Raw genomic sequence first — 22,736 nt, 5'->3', positions numbered from 1 at the left:
ATAATAATAATACAATAGGAGCAGATATGGATTGGAGAGATGGTAAGTCATACAATCAGTACGTGTTAACCAAGCATTTGACCTATACAGGTAGAGACCCAGACTCTTCCTTCCCCTGAGGAATTGAGGTGATGGTAAGCAATCCATCCTCCCCGGATCTTATGGAATTTATGTGGGCACTCTCTAGCTTTATAGGGTGACCTTCTCAGCGGCCATATGATCCACACCTTTACTCCATTCCGACATCGTTGGCAGCTCAGGGACCCCCCAGTATTTACTGCTCCACTTTCAAAAGTATATGCTATGCAATATTTTGCTGTTTATGCCCTGTAAGGTCACCATTTTCAATGAAAACTTCATCTACTGACTCCTTTTTATTATCTTCGAGGGTACAGCTTTACTTCTTCTTTGGAGACAGTCTTTTCAACAAAGAGGCCCCTACCCATAGAATAGTAGCCTAAGAGGTTGCTTCATTATACAAATTTATTTCAAGGACAGCTGGCAGCAACACACACAAAGTCGACCCACTATTAACAAACACTTCCTCCTCACAAAAAGTCATATTCATTAGCTTTGCTGTTTATGTTCAAGAAAAGCATGCCCTATTAGCTTTGTTAATATTGGTTTCCTCTGTGCTATTACAGAAGAGGACTAACCATAGGTCATCTTTCTGGACCTTTGTAGGGAACTGGGATTGTGTTGCAGTTACCCCCATACGTTTTGCCCCCTTTTTAGCAACCAGATGATGGTTTTCGACTCTGACAGTGAACTGAGCCCTGCTAACAAGACCTAGGGGCATGTGCTCCTTCCCTAAAACAAGGTGTTGTCTAATGTGCTACAATTGGGAAAGGACTTTAGCATCTCTATAAGTCCATAGTAAATGGTACTCCAGGTACCTAGGGCATAGGTACTATAAAAGATTCCTAAGAGCTGCAGCATATCTTATGCCACCCTAAGGGGCCCACATACAAATTCCACACATACTACCAGTGCAGGCTGCGTGACATGGTGCAAACCAAGAGTCAAAACATGACATTACACGCCCCTGTGCTTCATGCTAAAGTCACTGTATCTAAGTCACTCCTACATAAGGCCTTTGAGCCCAAGGCAGGGTGCAATATATTTTATGTGAGAACATATCTGCATGAGCAAATATGCTCCTGTAGTGTCTCGTTCTATTGCTAGATATTGCAAGTGAGCAAGGAAGCCATCTTAAGATATGTACTGGGCACTAGTCAAAGCGAGGTCGCCAGCTACATAATGGCTTCACTGAAACATGTGATGTTTGGTATCAAACATCTTGCAAATATAAGCCCACACGGATTCAAATGTCGGATTTTTTAATACATGCACCTAGAGGGCATCTTAGATGTGACTGTGAAAACCTACATGCCTCTGGTGTGTTGGCTGACAAGCTTCTGGCAGTCTGCCACCCAAGACACATTTCTGACCTCCTAGGGCGAGTTCCTGTAGCTCTCAGAAGGTCAGGTACAAAGCCTGACCGGGAAGAGGGTGTCACAGCACCCCCCAAAGGATGACCTGCTGATTAGCCTTCCTAGGCCAGCAAGCTTCAAAGAAGTTGTCACCTTTGAAGTGCGAATCTGGCTCTCCTCACAAGAGAGGAAGCTGATCCCCTTTATTCAGAGCATTTTGGCACCTGGGCAGGCAGGAAAATTAGATTGTGAGGTAGGCTTACCCACCCCCTGGCTAGTACCCCCATAAGGTGGCCTAACGTGATGTGGGTACGACATTTCAGAGGTGGCCATTATTGTGTTAGCACACTTAGTAACTCTGGGACAGGGTTAAGCCCAATTCCCACAGGATGTAGTCATATAGGGGTTGACCCCAGGGGTAAGTAGCCCATTGGCCCTTTGGCTACTACCCCCTTACTTCCCTTAACGCCCAATAATTGAGAATTTATGGGACCCCTGATAACAGGATTTCAGATTTTGTTGGGCACTAAAGAAAGAGTGGAAGAAGAATACTACTGAGCCGAGGAGCACGACTGACTTGGCACCAACCCTGCCAGCCTATCTGACCTTCCTGGAGCACAGATTCACCCCGCTGCTGTGCAGACCTCAAGAAACCTGGAGTGCTGCCAGTGCTTTGCAAATCGCCAACGGAACTCCTTTGGAGTAGAGAAGCTACTTCCCTGCAGCCGCAGGCACCAAAGAAGCAAGATCCGGTACACCGACCTGCCGCCTACAGGGACTACTGATGCAGCAGCCACCCAGGAAGAGGTAGCAGTGCTCATACAGGTCAGATCCATCCTCCCTTCAAGTGTGGGGACGCCAGGACCGACCATAGCAGCACAGTACCAATCCCTGGGGTATTAGACCCCTTGCAGCAGCCAAAACTTGTTGTGCCCAGACCGGACACCAATGCGGGGGAAGACTGACCTGCACGTCGATTGACTTCAGGGACAATGAGACCCACTTTGTGAGTGGCCCAGCTGTCCTGTTTGCCCCTTCTGCAAAAAACAAACACAAAGAGCTGCAAACGCCGCCATCTGATACCTCAAAATCTGTATGCACCCGCACTCCAGAGCGTGAGTCAGAGTCCAAGGGAGGTGACTGTGCCAATGGGGTCTCCCCACCCTAAAGAGCTAAGCCCACGCTTGGGGTAGCACAGAATGGACTTCCAGTTGCCGTCTGCAGCCTCTTTCTGCAGGCCCCCTCAAACCGCAAGAGACTCCTACACGGGAATCTGACACCACTGCATCCAAACCCCACAGCCTGAGGAGAAAGTGGGCCAAAGGTTTCCCTGTGTGCCCGAGGATCTCAAAGGTCAAGCCCTCCTGTGGTGTCCCCCTCACTGGTGCCCCAGTGCCTGCTTGCAGCCTCTTTCTGAATAGACCATTCTCCCATTGAAGTGAATGGGACACCTGATGCCGTGAGACACCTCTGCACTTGGATGCCCCAGAGCCTCCTAAGGTGACCTGTTGAAGTGGCCTTGGACCTTGTCCCATACAAACCTTAAGTCCAGAAGAACAGTCCTATAAGTCGCTGCTTAGTGCCCGAATGTAAAATATGCTTTTCGTCAATAGGATAACATGGCTGATCAAAAAAATGCGCTATGTGCCCCTTTCTGAAAACTGCAAAAATTAATTTCTCGAATAGTTCTTAGCCAATTCTGATGAACTTGGTATCTAAATTGATATAAAAATATCAGCTATTTTTATAAATTGGTGTCGGAATTCTTTGAGTGTGTGTCTCATTTACTGCGTTTGTGTATGCAATAAATGCTTAGCCCTACCCTCTGATATGCCTAACTGCTCGCCCACACTACCACAAAAGAGAGCATTTTGGGTGTCATTTGTACCTCTGTAATTCCACTGGGGTTTGTCTGCACTCTTTACACAGTGTACCTCTTTTTGATCCCCTATATGAAGATCCAGCTTCCTACAATCTTGCTTTAAGAAATACACCACAGGTTCATACATACCTTTCACTGGACAGGATAGGGAAAATGTACCCACATACTAGGGTGTTGTGCCCCATATGTCAGCAGGGTGAGGCAGATTTTATTCATATGGTGTGGCTATGTCCAGTATTGGCAGACTACTGGCAAACAGTGACCTTCTGCATATCATCAGTTACGAACTCTGTCCTGCCGCAAGACCCCATTCATTGTCTTCTTAATGCTGGGGTAGAGAGTAAGCGGACAAAACATCTGATGGTTTTCAGGGTTTACCATTAGTACTTGCAAAACGGCACATTGCCATGTCTTGGAAGGTGGCGACAGCTCCCTCGATTACAGTCAGGCAGCCAGAGGTTGTTGGCTGAGCCTCAGTGGAGCTTTCAGTTCAGGCCTGAGATGGTAAATGTAAACTAATGGAACAGTGGGATGACTACTTGACCCAATTGAAAGATATGCTTATTCCAGTTGACCGAGCTACTGATGGACAGGCGTGGTGCCTTGTGCAGGTATTCTTTATGTATGGGTGGGGTGGTCCCTTGAAGGAACATACAATGCATAACTATGCTGGGAGTTGGGGGTGGTGAGGGATGGTGGGGTGTACTGAGCTGGTTCTTGAATTGTTGATTAGATGTGAGAATCACTCTGTAAGCTGTTCATTTTTGCATGCGAGCGAGGGGACAAGTGTACACAAGATACTGGTATCTGTTTTTTATCCTTTGTGCATGCATCCCATGTATTGATTTGGTCAATATTTGGGTTGACTTTGTTTTCCCACAACTGACACTGTATTTCGATGTATACAGTGAATGTTCTATGTAAAATCAATTAAAAAATATTACAACATAAAAAAAAAAGAGTATGCCCAAAAAAAAATATACACCACAGCTTGTACTTTGCCGTCAAATCCCCTCAGAATAGAAACGCAAAAATCCCCATGAACGTTATGGCCTTATTCTGTGAAGCCCATTGAAACCCTCATTCCACAAACAGCTAATGGACCTATCTATGCTCATACCTGGGTCACTAAAGGCATCACACTGAGACAAAAAACGAGATGTGGAGACTGCCTGAATTGATCTGAACCATGGGTAATTATACTAGGCATTCTACCCATCATTGTTTTTTTTGCCCCGTGACGCTACAGAAGAGTACTGCTCAGATGCAAATAGTAAAATGCATATAGTATTCAACCTGCTTTAAGAGGGAGAGTCCAACTCACCCTACCAGTCCACTATGAATGTAAACACAAACAATTCCAAGCTAGTTCTGGTCTGGTCAATCAGGGGTAACTTGAGTGCCTCTGGGATCTATAGAGGGACACATATAGTTGAATTAATTTAAAGCACTGGACACTGCTTTGAGCACATTCCACTCACTTGTGGTCCGGCAGTTTGGACTGGGCGAGCCATTTTGGGATTGGGTTAAGACTGACTTGACTAGAATGGCATGGAGAGCAAAAATCACATTGGAATGGGGTGCAGTTATAAGCAATTACTGGGTGGAAATTAATTCAAGCTATTCATCCATCACATTTAGCTTTTCCCTCTAGTGGATAGAAGTCAGTAGGGAAGCAAGAGTTTTCGTCATTCTGAACCCTTACTTATGAAGACTATCTAGAGAGATGGCTTGTTACAAATTGCAGACATACTTAATATTTTATTCAATAATCATCCTAGCATTACGCATCTTTTCTGTAGAATGTGTCCCTGAATTTCAGCCCTACTCATCCAAGATGGTGCAGTTCGGTTGGATGGAAGGGTGATTTTACTTCCTTACAAACTCAGAATGTTGTCATCACTCACTATGGTTATATTAGATATCAGCAAATTGAAGTGAGAACTTGGAAACTCCTAGTTTTTTGCAATTATATGAGAAGGAATTACACAATATCACATAACATGTGTCTGCGAAATTTGAATAAATAAATAGCAATGAGACCTGCCTATATGCCCCATCATTAAGAGAGTTCTGTAAGTATATTGTTCCCAACACTGATACATAGAGGGATGTTTTATCCACATCCTGCTGTCGTTGTTTGGCCTCATAAACATCACATTCACCTTTACGGCACGGTACCGTAACCACAGACCATTAAGAAGTGATATAAACAAGGCAGAAGCTGTGGGAATAGTGCGACATTTGAGCGAAAGAAATTAAGCTCATGAATACAAACCTCACAATAAACAAGTCATCAATACACCTACCACCTCAAACTGACGGAAGATTATAGTGAACTGAGAAGAAACAGGTCTACCTTGGAGAAGAGAAACAGATTAACAGGGCTACCTTTCAAAACTAATGTCCACTCTAAAAATGTTGTACTATAAGGCATTTTTGCAGGCGTCATGTACATTGGCCCAGCTTACAAGTTTGCAGACTACAGGAATGGTTCTTAATTCTGGAATGCTAAAAAGCATGGACTGGAGCAGCCAGGGAGGAAAGAACCCTGCAATGCTGTCAAAAGAGTCCTTAGTGTCACAGAGATGCCAGTATTAAGGGAAGGAAAGGTCCAATTCGGCCCTCCAATGGCAAAAGGAAACGTTTTGATTGACATATGGAATATGGATGTGGTGGATGGTGGGAAAGTACAACCCACAAGGAAGGGAAGTTTAAAAGGTGTACATCTGTGTAGCAAAGAAGTTAGAATGAACTCTATTTGACTGTGAGGACAATGACGAGGCTTATGAGAATGGTGAGATGGATGAAGTTCATGTTGAGTCGAGGTAAGAAGGTGAGTGAATGTGGTGGGAGGGTAGAAAAAAGCTAGATAATGAAGGGAGCAATCTTGGTGCCTTTTGGAAGCCAGACCAAGAACCAAAAGAGAAGAAAGAAAGCAAATGACAAGAGAGCAAAGCACCGGAGTTATTGTGCAGAGCCTGAAGAACAGATACTCCCAGGTATGACATTTTAGAGGTTGGTGTGGGAAGCTTGGGTACATCTAACCGAAAATAAAATTGAGGGAAAGATTGATGGGTGCTCAGGAAGGCCGGAGAAACAGGTGCCTGTGGACAGTGGTAAGTCAGTGGAAAAAGAGGTAGGGACAGATGGCAAAGACGTCAAAGAGAACAAGGGAAAAGGTAAGATGATAAGAAAAACGTGGAAGAAAAGGAGCGAAACATGCAGATATCTGTAAAAGGGACTTTGAAAATAAAGCGAAAAAAGAGGGAATGGCTTAGGTACATTGGGAGGATGATGATGCCTTGGAGAGCTTAACAGCAAGGATGGTTTTAAGTTTTTGAAAATTAAGATTCAAGAAAGGTAATAAAAGAAGAATAGGAATTTGTGAAAAGGCCATAAGTGTCAGTAATAGTAGTAACTTGGGCTCTGACATTTTAATATATGACAAAGTATATTGTGAGAGGCATCATGAGTTGTGCCAAGCCCTACTTAAACATATAGATGTCACTAAAAAAGGAACAGCTGGGTTCTGAATGCATGGCCTTGCTCAGGTAGAAACAGGACTTCAGGCCAAGATTTTATGTAAATGCCGACAAGCAGTGGGCAGGGGAGTTTGTGGGGGAGGGGGGAAGTTGTGAAATATGGCTGCAATGCGTGGCCCCTATTAGCCAGCCGTTCAGATGGCAAGTGGCTTGCCAATAACATATCTGCCCTTTCAGGGGACGTCTTACCCAGTTTGGGATTGGAAGGTTTGCATTGGAACAACTGCCTGCAGGTGAGGTGTTTTGGTCAGGTAATAAGGGCTAAGGCATCAGGACATTTTGCACGTTAAGACATTAGTGCGCAAAATCTGAGAGAAAAAAATCGTGTGGTACAATGCTTTGGGAAAAAATGGATTTGAAGCACATGGGCAACAGAATAGAGGTATAGGATAGCAGCCAACTGGGATAAAGACCAACTACTCCACGTAGAGTGCCAGAGCTACGTAAGTGGCCGTCAGTATATTCAGAAGGGAACTAGAGAAAATTTGGAAGGGGGTTTTAATTTTAGTATCAAGACATGAGGTTGGCAGAAAATATAAAGTCAAGGTGGCTCACCCAGAGGTGGTGTGGAACAAATTACTGAAATACGTTGGAGTGTGGGGTGAATAACAGGCAATATTTACTGCTGGCATTTGCTTAAATTGATGGCCTCACTCTTGGGGGTGGTTCCCAATGAAGGCGAGTTTCACCTCAGTGCTTTTTTGATGAAGAATGAAGGACCTACAGTTAATGATTTTGATTTCATTCTCCACAGGATACATCTGTTCATTATTCAAATATGGATGATGCCATAAGTCGGGCCAAGGTTTGTGGAATGGGAGATGAGCTGGCAAAATGTGATTTAAAGACAGCACTTTATTTGTTACAGGTTCATTCTAGTGGTCGCTGATTTCCAGGCATCAAGTGTGAGGGGATAATATATGCAGACATGGTGCCACCAAGAGTATGTTCTGTTTCATGTTCTTTGTTTGAATTGTTTAATTCCTTTTTGAGTTGGCTCAGGGGAATGCTAGGAAACACTACTGCATTTTCAGGGCATAGTCACAGCAGGGGGTGCCGCTGGTACCTAAAAACAACAGAAAGACCAAGTCAAATTTTGAACTTTTAGGGCGTTCAATTAGACACAATGAAAACGGAGGCTTATTCTTATTCAGTGCGTATTATATAGCGCAAGCGTGACCTAAAGGTATCAGGTCTCAGCACTTTACACGAGCACCAGTTGCGTTACATGGGGACACATTCATTTTTGTTAGGCATGGAGATTAAGTGATTTTCCCAGAAACACAGGATGTTGCGCGTCCTTGCCAAGACTCAAACCCGGTTCCCCAGATTTTAGGTCAACCTCCCTACCTGTTAGGCCACATTCTCTCCCCAGAGGAGGCTAGATCGCCATTAAAGAAATCCTAGGTATTGTGACAGTTGCAGTGAGTGATGATTATGGTGAATAATTTGGAGTGAAGCTCGAGTTTGTAAAGCCATTTCAATTTTACCTGTAGACTAGAATTTTGGCAGGATATGCAAGAGAATAGGGACTGACATGGGTTAGGTAATGACCCATCACAGGAGCCATGCTGCTGGAGGTTTTAATGGTTTTACAGGACACTTGTTTCTCTAGGGGTGAACTGACTCTGCCACAGTTGAATAAGGTGGTATTTTTTTTGGCATTTACTATTTCTGGATTGTTAGGTAAAAGGGGAGTGGCAAGGTTATTGCAGGAATAGATGTGGGTATACCTCAATAGCATGAAGATTTAATTACAACATTCAAAAACTGATCAGTCGGGTAGGAGGAAGTTGGGCGCGTTCAATGTTTCAGACAGTGTTGTACTTTGTACTGTTAGAGTTTAAAAAGTATACTGTTTACGCAGAGGAGAGATTAATGGAAATATTTTCAGGCACCTAGATGGTACAGACTTGACTGCTTACCAGGTTTTACAAGTGATCAGAAATAGTTTGAGTGCATTGGAATTGCCATTTGGATTGCTTTTCTTTAGAATTGGTGTGGCTACAGAGGCAGACAGATGGGCTTTACTATAAAACAAAATAAGCGCAGTGGGCATTGGAGATTGTGTTGTTATGTCGAGGGCATTATGCTTTAGCGGTGGTTTTAGCCGAAGGGTGCACTAATTAGAATTTTTTCTTTTTGTAGATGTAGAGTGCAGGCTGTATTCTAGGTCTGCCAGGTGGAAGGATCAATGTCAGGGGTGGGTCCTCCGTTATGGCGGAGGAGCGTCACCCCAAAAGGTGGCAGCAGAGATAATCACTTGAAAAATAAAAAGATAATAAACCAATTTTATTATAATTTTATTGTTCTTCTTACCTGTGGCTACCAGCGAGCGAGTCATAGGGCTGGGCCATGCTACATAAGTGTGTATGCCGGTTTGGCCGGCTGTCTTAGGCCGGCCAAACCGTCAAGCGCACTTAGCATTTCTCCACCCGGTGGAGAAAAGCCACAGGCTCCCAGTCCCTAACTGAGCACTGAACCACAGCGCTTGGACCAATCCCAGCGGTGCTCTCAGCAGCATCAGAAATTGGCATCTGGGACCCTGCGCAGTGTGATAAGACCTGGATTCGACCAGGATCAAGAGAGGAGCAATGGCAGGTAAATTCTATTATTTTTTGTCTGTTCCCCATTGCAGCCACTGATCAATGGCTAGTATGGTATTCTTTTATCAGATGTATGGCCAAGCACATAGAAACAGTGAATAGCAAGAGGCCTGTGGAGCAATAGTGGAGCAAGGAGGGAATGGGCTGGAGGCAGCTGCTACCCACTTTGGCTAAGTTTTTTTAAAAAGTCTGAAGTGTCCTGATTTGTTGGTTCCACAAAGTGAAGAATCTGGTAGAAATAATGGTACTGGATTCTAGAATGGCATGAAAAGTTATTTAAGATGGTTAAAATGCTTTTATCAGACTCCTGCATTATATGAATCGCATTAGTACAGAGAAGGGTTTGGACACTGGGCGCAAATGCCTGGGGCTATTGAAAGACCGAGGAAGAAGGTAAACTGAGAGATAAAAGGCTTTTGTGCTGAAGGTATTAGAATGATTTTGAAGATATCTCACACAGGAAGACCATACCCAGTATTGCTCAGGGCTTACATTGGCTCTTTGAAGTTTTGGTAGGATAAGCCATAGGAGGTTTTTGAGGGTGGGGACAAAAACAACTGAACAGGAAACAATAGGAACAGACTATGACACAACATTAAACCGGTTACCAGGATTCAACTAATCTGACCAAGATGTAGGATTTTAGGGATGTGTTTCGTTACAGGGAGGTTTAAGGGTTGGTGGGAGGTTAAGAAATGTCTTGTGCTACAGAAAAGAAAAAAATAAGCTGAAATGGCTATTCTCAAAGGTTTTTGTAAGTGCAGGCTTTAAGCAGCCCAATCTGAGATTCAAGGATTGCAGCAAAGAGCTTGAATTTGTGTCATACTAAACTTGGAAAAAGTAAGACCAGTGTGCGTACACAAACAATATGGTTGCATCAGTTCCCTAACTTTTTAAAATCTTAGACAGCATATACATTTTTGTAAAAGAACACCAAGTTCTAAGGTATTCTGTTTTAAATAAAAAACGATCAAAGGAAAACCAAAAATCCCAGCAACCGTTCTAATCACACACCTAAACTGAAAAGGGGACAGGCAGTTATTCAGGGCATCTAACATAAAAAAGCATTTAATTTCATGTCACACTGTCTGCATGCAATAAAAGGCTCAGCATTTAGGGAAAGTGAACCATTATAAATTAATTGAGAGCTCAAGTCTTTTAGGCTAGTCAAACCACTTCACTAAAGGTAACAATAAATCTACTCACGGATGGGTGGTTTCTCCATGAATGAAAGAGCTAGGTTCCATGATCTTAGAGCATCAAAATCTAGCTCATAACACCACATCTACAAAACAAGAAAGAGGTGCATACACTTTTATTGGGTATTTTTAACCGAAGCAGTATGACTTGTACAGCCAGCATAACGACACAACAAGCAATCACCACATTAGGGGTGCAGTAGCCCATTTTTGCTGTTTAGGCATAAGTCTTACACCCTTGATTATACAACCTCCACCCATAGAAAACAACAAGTGTGTGCACTTTAAACACGAAAAAGCGTTTGCAATAACCTTACGATTTCATACATTTTTCATAGATATTTATTTAGCAAAACATTACAATGAAAAAGTATTAAAACATCTTCAGAACATAGGGTCACACAGCAGTGACATTTTGAGTCATATTGGCTCTTTTCCCACAAAGCAACAGCCACAATTACACTATCAATAGGCAATGGCAAATCCTATTGGTTTCGCTTTCTTAAACATGCGCAAAGCTAATATGTATTGGTTTTTCGCTTGGTGGAAATTTTTGGTAAAAGTTAGGTATTGCCCCAGCTGTTATAGAAAAAATACCATAATGAAGAAAACTCTTGGGATACAACAATATGGAAGCTGGAAGTAGGGCCCCTCTGTTGAACGACTGCATTAACTGAGTTAAGCTGTAACCGCAGAGAAGAGTGTCATAAAAAGTAGGTATTGTAAGTGTTAAATGTTAAAGACATTCACAAACAAGTTACTTACCTTTGGTAATGTTCTTTCTAATGGATACTCTCTCCAACGGCAGATTCTTCACCATTAATATATATCCCCAGGCCGCAGACTGGATCAGGTCAATTTTCTCTGCAATGCTCCAGCGAGCCAAAAGGTGGTGCCTGATGGCTCCACAGTGAGTAGTTCCACATCAGTAGTGACGGAGAAGAGCCACATATAAGCACCATCATGCAGATGTCAATTTTTTCTCCATCTGCACCTTCAGACAGGGAGCAGGTGACGGTGTGGCAAATCACAAGCTGGGAGACGCAGTACCAAATAGGTAGCAAAATAGGGTAGGACCCTTGATGATATTTTCATCAAGGGTTCTCAGATCTCCGCCCGTTCTCAGATCCTAATGTATAAGATGGTGTGGTAAACCTAGCTTGGTACCTTTAGGATGTTCAGCAGTTTCTTTTACAGAATGGGGATGTGGGAGGGCAATGAGGAATCTGAGGTTAGATAGAGCATTCATAAGAAAGAGTTGCAGAAGGTAGATAACTTGTTCTTCTGATGTATACTTCTAATTGCAGATTCCGCACCTTAAAATAGATACCACAGAACTAACTCCCAAGGAGGAGGGTCTGGAGAGTGGACTCAGACAGAAAGTCTTGCAGGACCAAGCAGGCAAAATGGTCATCCCGTGAGACCCAGCTGTCAAGGCAGCTGTCAAAGCAGCAGTGTTTCATGAACATGTGCACTGACCCGCATGTTGCCGCCTCACAGAATTCAAGGACTGTACCTCCTCCACCTTTTCCAATTCTGTTGTATTAGCCATGTCCCTGGTGGAATAAGCCCACAGTTCTTAAGGGAGTTGCTTCTTGGGCAGCATACAGCAGATTTTAATGCAGAAGACTTAGTCCTGTGCTTTGCGGTTTTCTCATTTATTTGCTTCCTATTTTATTCAATTATTCATTCATTCATATAGTAACCTATCATAAATGCTTGCTTTGTTTTTTTATTTACAAGCATATCATGTATTATTTTGACAGTATAACAAATTGTTCATATATGTATAATGGTTTTATAGAGATATACATTAGGTTTAAGTAACTGTGCAACAGAATTTATATGCTAATTCGTGCATTTTACATCACAAATCACAAGGTCTGACTCTTTGCAAGATAATGTGCCAAGTGAAATGGAGCGGTGTGGTGCAGCCGCCCGGGCAGCGGACTTCGGAGCACAGGGTTCACGGTTTGATCCCCGGCGGTAGCTCAGTTCAGCACCATGTGACTCTGGGCGATAGCTCACTTAATTTCCATGACAGCCCCCAGCGACCCGTAAGGGTGAGTGGTTTGCGCTTTATAAATACAGATTTACATTTATTTAAAATTGGTAAACAAGCATCCCAGCGAAGAGGACATGTTCGGATGTCTAGTGAGAAAAGGGTACATGACATAGAAAATGCGTGTCAGGGCCAACTGAGAAACTCAGGTAGGCTCTTTTGGTGCCAAATTGCTCTATCTCATCTTAGGCTTAGGAAGGGATGGGTTCCATCACAGATTGATTATATCAAAAACTATCAACCGTGTTGCTATTTTTTATAATCTTTTGTTTCATTGGCAACATTATCATGTTTGAGCTATTCATACTCAGTACAACCTTTGTTTATAATATCTACACTATGATAGGGCATTCATTTTCATTAACACCTTTTAAAATGTACAGTGTGGATTTTTTGTGAGTGGGTATCCAGTTGGTGAAAGTGCTCTAGAAATCCTTAATAAAAATAATAGGTTGGTTGATAGCTTTATTTCGATATGCATATATCATAAAAGCAGTACAAAAGATAAAAACAGCATGTCGAAAAAGTATGACTGAACATTAGGAAAAAGAGTAAAACACATTTGGTGAGCATAAATTAGTTAAAAAAGGATTAAATTGAAATGGACAGTCTTCTAAGTCTAATCAACCAGGCCCATTTTAAAAACTTGGAAACAGCACATACAATGGGAGGGACTGTATTTGTTAAAAGAATCCGAAGGGCAACAGAATACCGACGGGTACCCAATTCTCTGCAGATAGGTCCAGGCCAACGTGATCTGGGGCGTCCATAGTCCGGGCATTCAAAGAGAAAGTGTGGCACCGTCTCAGGTTTATCAAGACAAAGGGCACAGTAGCGTGTTGAGGGCTGGGATTTATTCCACCTGGAGCAGAGATCGGCCAAGGGTAGGGTTCCTAACCGGAATTTAATGTACAAGGACCGGTCCATGGCAATTGTTATTATGTCCATGTACGGCTCGTAGGCGACGACATCTTTTATCAGCAGGAAGGCTGCGGTGGTTTTGCAGTGCTGCAGATTGCTGATGCGCTTCGCACGAACCCACTCCCAATAAAGTTTTTTTAGGGACTCCTTTGAAGGGGCGGAGTGGCTAAGCCAGCAGGAGTCCAGGCCAAGGTCCCCTAAAAGATGTTTAATTTCCTTCAGCCATTTGATGCGGTGCCAACCGTCGGAGTGCATCACCTCTGCTAGGCCATCAGCATAAGGTTTTAGCTCCGGTACCCTCCACAGGCGAGCCCAGAGCAGGAGGGGTCGAAGGCGGGCCTGATCCCCTATTGCTTTACAGCCAGCATCCATGAGGACTGGAATAGTCGGACTGCTCGATGGAATGGCAAGGAGGTCTTTAATGAATTTGTTTTCAGCCTTGCTCAGTAGATCCACTTTGCCTAGGCCCCACAGTTCAGCTCCATAGAGTGACGCAGAAACCGCACGTGCTTTATGTATATCTAAAAGAGGGGCAACACAATGTTTTGTTGAGTTGTTAAACTCCTTGAGGAGGGCCCCCCCCCACCCTTTTATGAGCCATTGTCATTTTATTGATGTGGGCGGTCCAGCTCATTGCATCGTTTAAACAGATTCCCAAGTAATCGAATTCTGCCACTCTTTCAAGGGCTGTGGTGTTCAGAATGGGAGAACGGCCAAGTTTACGAGGTGGATGCATAACTGGGTACTTGGTTTTTTCCACGTTGATGACAAGTCCCCTGGCGGTGCAAACGTCCTGGAAGCGGTTCAGTAGTGTCTGGAGACCTTGGGGGGTTTTAGAGATGAGGAGGGTGTCATCGGCGAACAGCAAAGTTGGAATTTTTACGCCTCCCAGAATGGGAGCGTCTGCTGGTTCGCCAGGTCTGCTCAATACACATTATACCAGAGTAAATAGAAGGAAGCATGTGGGTTGAGTTCAGTCTGACTTCTTTCCTCAGAACTGGGCCTTTCATAGAGTTAGGTTTTCATAACCTGGGCCCTATTTGCTCTCAGAAGTGCAAAAACATATCATATCTGTTTTGACAAGGTCCTTTTCTACACCACGTTCCCTTTCTTTGCACCAGAAAATTGTACAAAGAGCTGGTCACACGCACAATGGTCACTTGTGCAGTAATGTGAAAACTCAATACCCGTTGAGGGTTCAGCTAACAGAATCTCTCCACCGCCTTCAAAGGGCGAGTGGAGCAGAAAACGTTGAACAGTGATGGATTGACCAACAATGAAAAGTATCACATCTTTGGGAAAGAAGACTGGTTTGAGCGTCAGTATCGCGGTGAGCAGCTGTGTATTGACCCAAAAAGAATGCAGGTGAGAAATGTCAACAATAAGATCAGGATCCATTGCAGCATGACGAACAGCTTTAGGTCAAACATGTGAATCAGAGTTTTGATAAAATGTATCAGGTGGTTTAATAGAGATGGATGATCAGGTAAACACAGAAAGGCTGGGAGAGTCAATAGATTACCATTAACAGTGCCTCGACAGACCAAAGGATAAAATAAACACATCCAAAAGATTGGCCTGTGAACGTCAGTATGACGAGCACCACACTAGGCAACCAACTTCTTCCAGTACCCAGTATAGATGCCTCTGTCGAAGGGTGCAAAGTAACACACCTACTGCTGCCAGATAGAATGCATTTAACTCTAACCACATGAATAGAGGTTTAAGGTGCGGAGACTCGGTGCAGGTCCCTTCCCTTTTTGTGAGACAGGAGGCCCTCTAAAAGTGGTAGCCAGATCGGAAGACAAAGGGTCATACTCAGGAGCTCTGGGTACCAAAATCTCCTGGCCTAATCCAGAGCTATTAAAGATGACAATGACGTGATTTCGCCCTGACTTTTTTCAGAACTATAGGCAAGAGAGGCAGTAGCATGAACATGTACAGGAGACCCATGTCAAATCGAAGTTTCAATGCATCTCCTAATGACTTTCCAGAAGGGAACTACAGTGCACAGTAGAGTTGCCAATGCACGCTCTCGTCAATGGAGAATAAATCTAATGACGGCATACCCCACTGGTCAAATATGCCTTTTGCCGCCTTGGGTTTGAGATGTCACTTGTGATCTGCCAGACAATGTCTGGTCAGCTCCTCTACTCTGACATTGAGTCACTCTGCCAGATGATCGGCTACTAGAAAGATGGTATGCTGGTCCAGCCACTTCAATAGGTTAGGGCACAGATCCCAGAACCCCACCCCACTTCAACTTGCCTGTTCCAGTGCCACATGGTGGCTGTGTTGTCTGTGAGGAACTGCACCAAAGTCCCCTTGATGGATGGAAGGAAGGAAGAAGGCCAGGCAGATTGGCCAAAGGTCTAAATGACTGAAATGGAGCTGTCTCTCAGCTGGGGACTAGAGGCTTCTGTTTTCCACGTCTCCCAGGTGACCGACATCCCAGCAAAGGCACAACTGTCTTGACTGTGAAGTCTGGGTGGGAGAGGAGAATGGCCTACCTACCGCAAGTCAGTTTGGCATATGTCTAGCACCACACAAGATCCAGTGGCATCTCCTGAAAGATCTGAATGGAGTTGGAGAGGCATCCCAGATGCTGGGCCCACAGAAACCTGATGTTCCAATACAGGGCTGGCTTAAGCAATCTGGCATTTGAGAAAATGAGAATGCACAAGGCTAGAGGTCCAAGAAACCTCAGAGCTGTCCTCACCAAGACCTACGATTGACACTGAAACTTCAGGATTATATCCTGAATATCCCAAACACACTGCTGTGGCAGAATGACCTTGAAAGCCAGTGTGTCCCTGAAAACACCCATAGAGGGAATTCTCTTCCTGAAGCACAGATGGGACTTTGGCTTGTTGATGGAAAACCACAAAGAAGTCAGGAGTTTGGCTGTTGTCCAGATGTGGACTACGACTGACTGCAACAAGCCAGCTTTGAACAGACAGCTGTCATGGTACTGTAACACTTGTATTGTCCACCTTCGAAGGTGGGCAGCGACCATTGTAATTAATTTTCTAAAAACCCGAGAGGCCAAGGTAAGACCAAAGAGAAGCATGGTAAATTGGAAGTATTCCGACCACACCATAAAATGCAGATAACCCCTATGGGGCTGCAAGATGGGTGCGTCAAAATATGTGTAATTCAAGTATAGGGACTTCTACGAATGTACTGGCTCCAGGCATAAGGAATTTAGGAAAGGGTGAGCATTTTGAGTGTCTTTCAGCAGAACGGCATTCAGTAGATGGAGTTCTAATATAGGTCTTAGACCTCCATCCTCCTACTGTAGCATGAATAGCACCCTTCAACTCTCTTCAAGCCTACACCTGTTTGATGGCTCCTTGGCCAGCAGAAGGTTCATTTCTTACAGCTCGATTGCAGAATGCTCCACTCACAGCCACTCTGATGTGGGGGGGGGGGGGGGGAGGGGGGAGGGGGGAGACAGGGTGCGGGAGGAAAGGCAGGGCGTATCTCTTTAAAATGATTTGCAAGACAAAACTGTCGGATGTGATGGTTCTCGAGCCTGGGAGCAAACGTTTCATCCTGCCTCCTATCAGCTGAGCATGAATAGCATCGGTTATCACGCATGCCAAAACAACGTGTGGCTTACCAATACAGTCAATACCACAACTGTGTTGTCACCATGAGATCCATTACAACACAAGTCTTTACAACAACTTGCTTTAGGGAAGCGCTGGTCTTTGGAATAGTTTAAATTACTATTCCTATTCCAGTCAGTGTAACAGTAGGGAAGGTGTTGGACTTAAAATCCATCGCCAGTCCGACACTGTATTCCCTAAAACAAGTTGTTGTAATGACTTGCATTGTAATTGAACTCGTGGTAACATTGCAGTCGTGGTACTGACTGTGTTGTAAAGGTACTAAGTGGTAATGCCCGTGTTCTAATAGATATTTCCTGCTGAGCACAGGCCATTGAGGACAAATTAAATCAGCTTGACAGTCGATGCAGCAGGGGTGAGAGGTAGAAGGGAGCTATCCCTTCTGGTGAAAACGGTCTCAGCTAATCTCCGAACTGTAAGGACAATGCCTGCTGCATAGGTTGGGATGGTTGGCGCTGATCTAGGCTATCCTTTGGAACAAGCCTGAAGGATTATGTCATGGTTCAACTGGCCTTAAATCATTCAAGTAGCGAATCAGGCTTCTCTCCAAACAACCTAGAGCCATTGAAGGGTATGCTCAGAATGGATGCCTGGACGTCCCCTAGAAACCTCTGATGACATTTAAGCATGCATTCTTTTTGTGTTGAAATTTTTTATTAAAAGATTTTTAGATGAATATACAGAAATACATACACATGTAAATAGATATGAAAATAAGATATGAAAATGATATAATTATACATAGGATATATTAAATGTGGAAAAGCAAAAATATCAAATATTCAATAAGCTATAAAGCGAAAAATAGCAGAAAAGAGGAAAGCGAAAGAATGAAAGGAAAGGAGAAAACAAAAGAAAAAAGAGCAAAGAATCCCAGAGTAACAAAAGAAAGGAGAGAAGAAGAGGAGACCGAGACAAATGAAGAGGATAAAGGAGCAGAATAAAGCCAGGAAGAGTACACAAACACAAAAATAAAAATAATTAAGAAGGGATAGCAGACGTTGGGGAGGAAGGAATGGAAACAGAGTCACTATCCACCGTGGCTTCTATGAATGGGGACCATATTTGAAGGAAAACAGAAGCCTGATCTTGCAAGTTATAAATTACATGTTCATAAGAAGCTGTTTGTACCATGGCCACCAGCCACTCTTCCTGAGAAGGAGATAAGGAAGACTTCCAATGGCGTAATATACAGATTTTGGCCATAGCCAAAGCAGTATGAAGAAGACGAGTTTGTGGTTTAGACAATGTCGGAAGACCTCAAAAATCATGTAAAATAATATTTGCGGAAGTAAAGGGTAATGGTAATGACATGATAGATGCCAGAGTCTTTCTAATAAAAAGCCAAAATGATCTAGTACGGGGGCATTCACAAATAATGTGTGTAATATCACAGCCAGAAGCAGAACATCTCCAGCACAAAGAGTGTGTTATCAATTTGGCATGATGTAGTTTAGATGGAGACCAGTGCCATTCATGGATGATTTTGAAAATGCAAAATTTGAGACGAGTTTCTCGGACACCTTTATGTAAACCTTCCAGAATTTGATCCCATTGGTTAATGGAATATGTAAATGATAAGCGAGATTGCCACTTTAATTGAAGTGCTTTCGAGAGGGGTTGCGAAAAGAGAGGATGCAGGAAAGTTTTGTAAAGACCAGAAGTCACACCTTTAAGATTTCCCCACAGATGTAAATAAGATAAAATAGGAGACACAGCCAACAAATCGGGTGGATAACCTAAGTGTTTTGTGATAGCTTGTTGAAGTTGAGTATATTGACGGGATTGTGTGGATGGTAAATGGAATTCCTCACTGATTTGAGAGAAAGATTTTAAGTTATTGTCATGGAACAGTTGTTCCAAAGAGTGAACACCAGCCTCCTGCCACAAAGGCCATGATATCATGCGACCATGAACAAGAATAGCCGAATTGGACCATAAAGGAGCTTTGACGTGAAGCCGCGAGTTGGATTTAAGTAAGCGATGACTTCTTTGCCAAGATTTATGCATAGCAGATAAGATAGGATTTTTAGGGTCGGAAGAACTGGAACCTTTACCATATAAAAGGGACAAGCCAATACTAGAAGATAATAAGTGATGTTCAAGTGGGACCCATTGAGGTATGTCTTTAGATGTGGGCAAAAAGAAGGAAAGTTGTGAAAGATGGAGGGCGAGTGAGTAATGCTCAATAGAGGGAAGACCCAAGCCACCATGTAATTGGTAGGATTTGAGTTTTGCCAAGGTAATACGCGGCTTTGCCGTACCCCAGATAAAAGATTTTATTTTGGAGTCAATGGACCTTAAATAGTCAGGGGAATGTTTAAAGGGAGCATACCTAACACATAAAGGAATTGCGATAGGGTGACCATCTTAACCGCCTGAACCCGCCCCCAAAGAGATAAGGCGAGGACTTTCCATTTATCGAAATCTCGTTGCATTTGTGCAATCAGCGGTGTTAAATTGTCAATAACTACATTATCCAATCCTCTGTTAATGAATACTCCTAAATATTTAAGGCGGGAAGATTGCCAGTGAAATGGAAAACCTAAAATTGCATCTTTTGTAGTACCAATGGACATGGGCAGTGCTTCACTCTTATCCCAGTTAATCTTATAACCGGAAAAAGAAGAGAAATTATTTATGATGCGAAGAAGAGCAGGGAGAGAGCGGGGAAGATCGGTAAGTGTGAGAAGAATATCATCCGCGTATAAATAAATTTTTGAATGACCAATTGGAAGAGGAACTCCAACCACTGCAGGTGATTCACGTATTGCAGCAGCCAAAGGTTCCATTGCCAGAAGAAAAAGAAGAGGGGAAAGAGGACAACCTTGACGAGTACCCTGTCTGATTGGAAATGGAGTAGAAAGGAAACCGCCGCAGTTAACTTGAGCAGAAGGACTATCACATAGCAGACGCACTTTAGCTATAAATTGGTCGCCTAAACCAAATCGTTGCATTATGGTAAAAAGATACTCCCACTCAATACGATCGAATGCTTTTTCGGCATCCAAAGAAAGGAGTATGGCATCACAAGCAAGATTTTTAGCTGACCATAAGGCATGAGAGAGAGTACGTAAATGATTTCAAGATGAACGACCAGGAACAAAGCCTACCTGTGAATTGTGGATTAAAGAAGGTAAAACCTTACGAAGACGTGATGCGAGGATACTTGCAAGAATCTTAACATCAGAGTTTAAAAGAGAGATAGGGCGGTAACTACCACAGAGCAGAGGATCCTTACCGGGTTTTGGTAAAACAGCTATGATGGCCTTGTTGGAAATAGAACCAAGAGAGGAGTCCTCTGTGGCTTCTGCAAATGCGGCATGTAGAGTATCAACCATACTCTGACCAGGGGGGCGTGGCCAACAGCATGGCCGGTTAAGACGTGCTTCATCGTAGCTCCGGACGAGCTGCTCTATATCCGACTTACAACTTACGCCAGAAGCCCTGTTTCGGCGTTAAAAGACCCGTGAGGGTACTGCCAGTCCCTCCGAGCCACAATCGCACATCAGCGAGGCTGAGATTGACTGTAATCAGCGGAGAGAAGATCGGAGAGAGCCCGGCCGCGACAACTAAGATGGCAGCAACGGCGCGCTGATCCGAAGGAAATCGCCTGATAAGGGGAGAGCGGCCGGGGCCTCTTGCTGGGAGAATAGACCTAGGCCGCTACCAGGCGTCTAGAGCTGGCGGCAACTGCCCTGTGACTGTGTGGCTGCGGCTTGTGTGTGGGAGAGTGGCGCTCCGGGGACCTGTGACGAGCTGCAACGGGGTCCAGCGAGACCCCTGAACCACCCCTGCTTCGCCTGAGAGGCGGAGCCGACACCGGAGTAAAGTGAGCGGCGCCGGGGCCGAAAACCGAGCAACTGCGGCACCCACTGGGACGGGGGGAGTCTGCCCGCGGCGCTATCCGCTACGACCCCCCCGGGCGCCTACATCATCGGGAGCAGTGAGGAGGAGTAGGCTATCCTGCCAGACCCGGGAGATTGACCCGCGAGAACACTTTCAGTAAGTGGAGGGCCTCGCTGGGGGCCCCAAAGAAATCCGTTATCTCTGGCAGCCTGCGATGACCTGGCCCCTAGCCTCTGCCCTACTGTGTCGCCACCCCGAGAGTTGTAGATAGAAACTGGGGGCGGCAGAAAACGAACTACACGATCAACGAGGCGCGCCATTGAGGCCTGTACCCGGCTGTGAGTTGCTATTGGGGAGAAAGAGGTGGAGGCCTGTGGTGCAAGGACCCGGAGGACGCCGCAGCCTAGAAACACCCTGAGATCAGCGCTAACGCATGCCCCACATCTAAAGACCCGTACTGTTGGACCGGTAAGGAGGGGGTAAACGGGGTGGACAGCGGCTGCTTGCGGACACGGCCATCTACCCTAGTTACACGAAGAGGAGGGCATACATAGCAGTAATTAGACTCTCTGGCAGACGGTGGGCCTGAGAAGCCTGTGAGATATCCAGCACTGTATGGCACGGGCCCCGGAATATAGGCCGGGACTGGGTGTAGAGTGCGGCGCGGAGTGGGACCCCGGGCACAAGATACTGAGGCGACCAACCCTTCTGGGACAACTGTGCGGGGTGGCTGAGCTCCCCCCTACCCCCTCCTCCTGCTCTTGTGGTGAGTCGGGGAGAGAGCCGACGTTAAACCAAGGCCTAACAGGAAGGCCGACGGGAAGAGTGAGTGCCCAGTGAGAGTAACCACATTGCATCGTCAGCTATGGGGCAGAAGGACACGGCCCCCAAACCCTGGCAAGTAGGGCCCCATGGATAACTTTGCAGCGCCGCGGCCGTCTACTAAGGTCCCGTCTACTGCGCACAGTGTGCGCTCAGACACTGACTTGCTGATGGACGCCATCCAAGCTTCGAGGGCCGACATCCAAGAGTCCCGGGCAGCCCTGGAAGTTAAAACCGGCAGGGTGGGGTCGGAGGTGACGCTATTGAGGCAAGACTTCCGAAACCTAACGGACAGAGTAACTACGGCGGAGACACGACTGGGCGAGGCTTAAGACTCCATCTCCACCCTGAGAAAAGACATGGCGGAGCTCCAGTCCTTCCACCGCCAGCTGCTGTGGAAGGTGGACGATGCAGAAAACTGGGCCCGACGCAATAACCTATTCTTCGTAGGTTTTAGAGAAGGAATCAAAGGGACGGACATGGCGGCTTTTCACCACGCCTGGCTAACAAAAACCTTCCCGGAGGTGCAATTCTCGACTTGCTTCATCATTGAAAGGGCACACATGGCCCTCCTGGTAAAGCCGCAGGAAGGAGCGAGACCCCGACCTGCCATTGCCCGCTTCCTCAACTTCGCAGACCGGGACCTGATTTTGCGAGAATCCAGAAAACTGGGGGAGATCCGCATGGAAAACACGAACATTATGATATTCCCAGACTATAGCCAGGAAGTGCAGAAACAACGCCGCTCCTTTGACCCGGTCAAAGCGAAACTACGAGACATGAAC

At 44.9% G+C, this 22,736-nt stretch overlaps 1 protein-coding gene across 4 annotated transcripts in view; it reads right to left on the bottom strand.

Annotated features, from left to right (window-relative positions):
• The window catches only part of INPP4A (inositol polyphosphate-4-phosphatase type I A), a 1,119,411-nt gene that overhangs the window by 469,442 nt on the left and 627,233 nt on the right, over positions 1–22,736 (bottom strand). For all 4 annotated transcript variants that reach the window (XM_086934219.1, XM_086934220.1, XM_086934221.1 and 1 more), the window contains exon 6: positions 10,673–10,751. The gene's annotated coding sequence lies outside the window, so the exon portion shown is untranslated. The remainder of the gene's footprint in view (positions 1–10,672; positions 10,752–22,736) is intronic.

Source organism: Lissotriton vulgaris, chromosome 8 (assembly GCF_964263255.1).
Source record: "Lissotriton vulgaris chromosome 8, aLisVul1.2, whole genome shotgun sequence".
Classification (NCBI taxonomy): domain Eukaryota; kingdom Metazoa; phylum Chordata; class Amphibia; order Caudata; family Salamandridae; genus Lissotriton; species Lissotriton vulgaris.
This window is presented reverse-complemented; position numbering and strand designations above follow the sequence as displayed.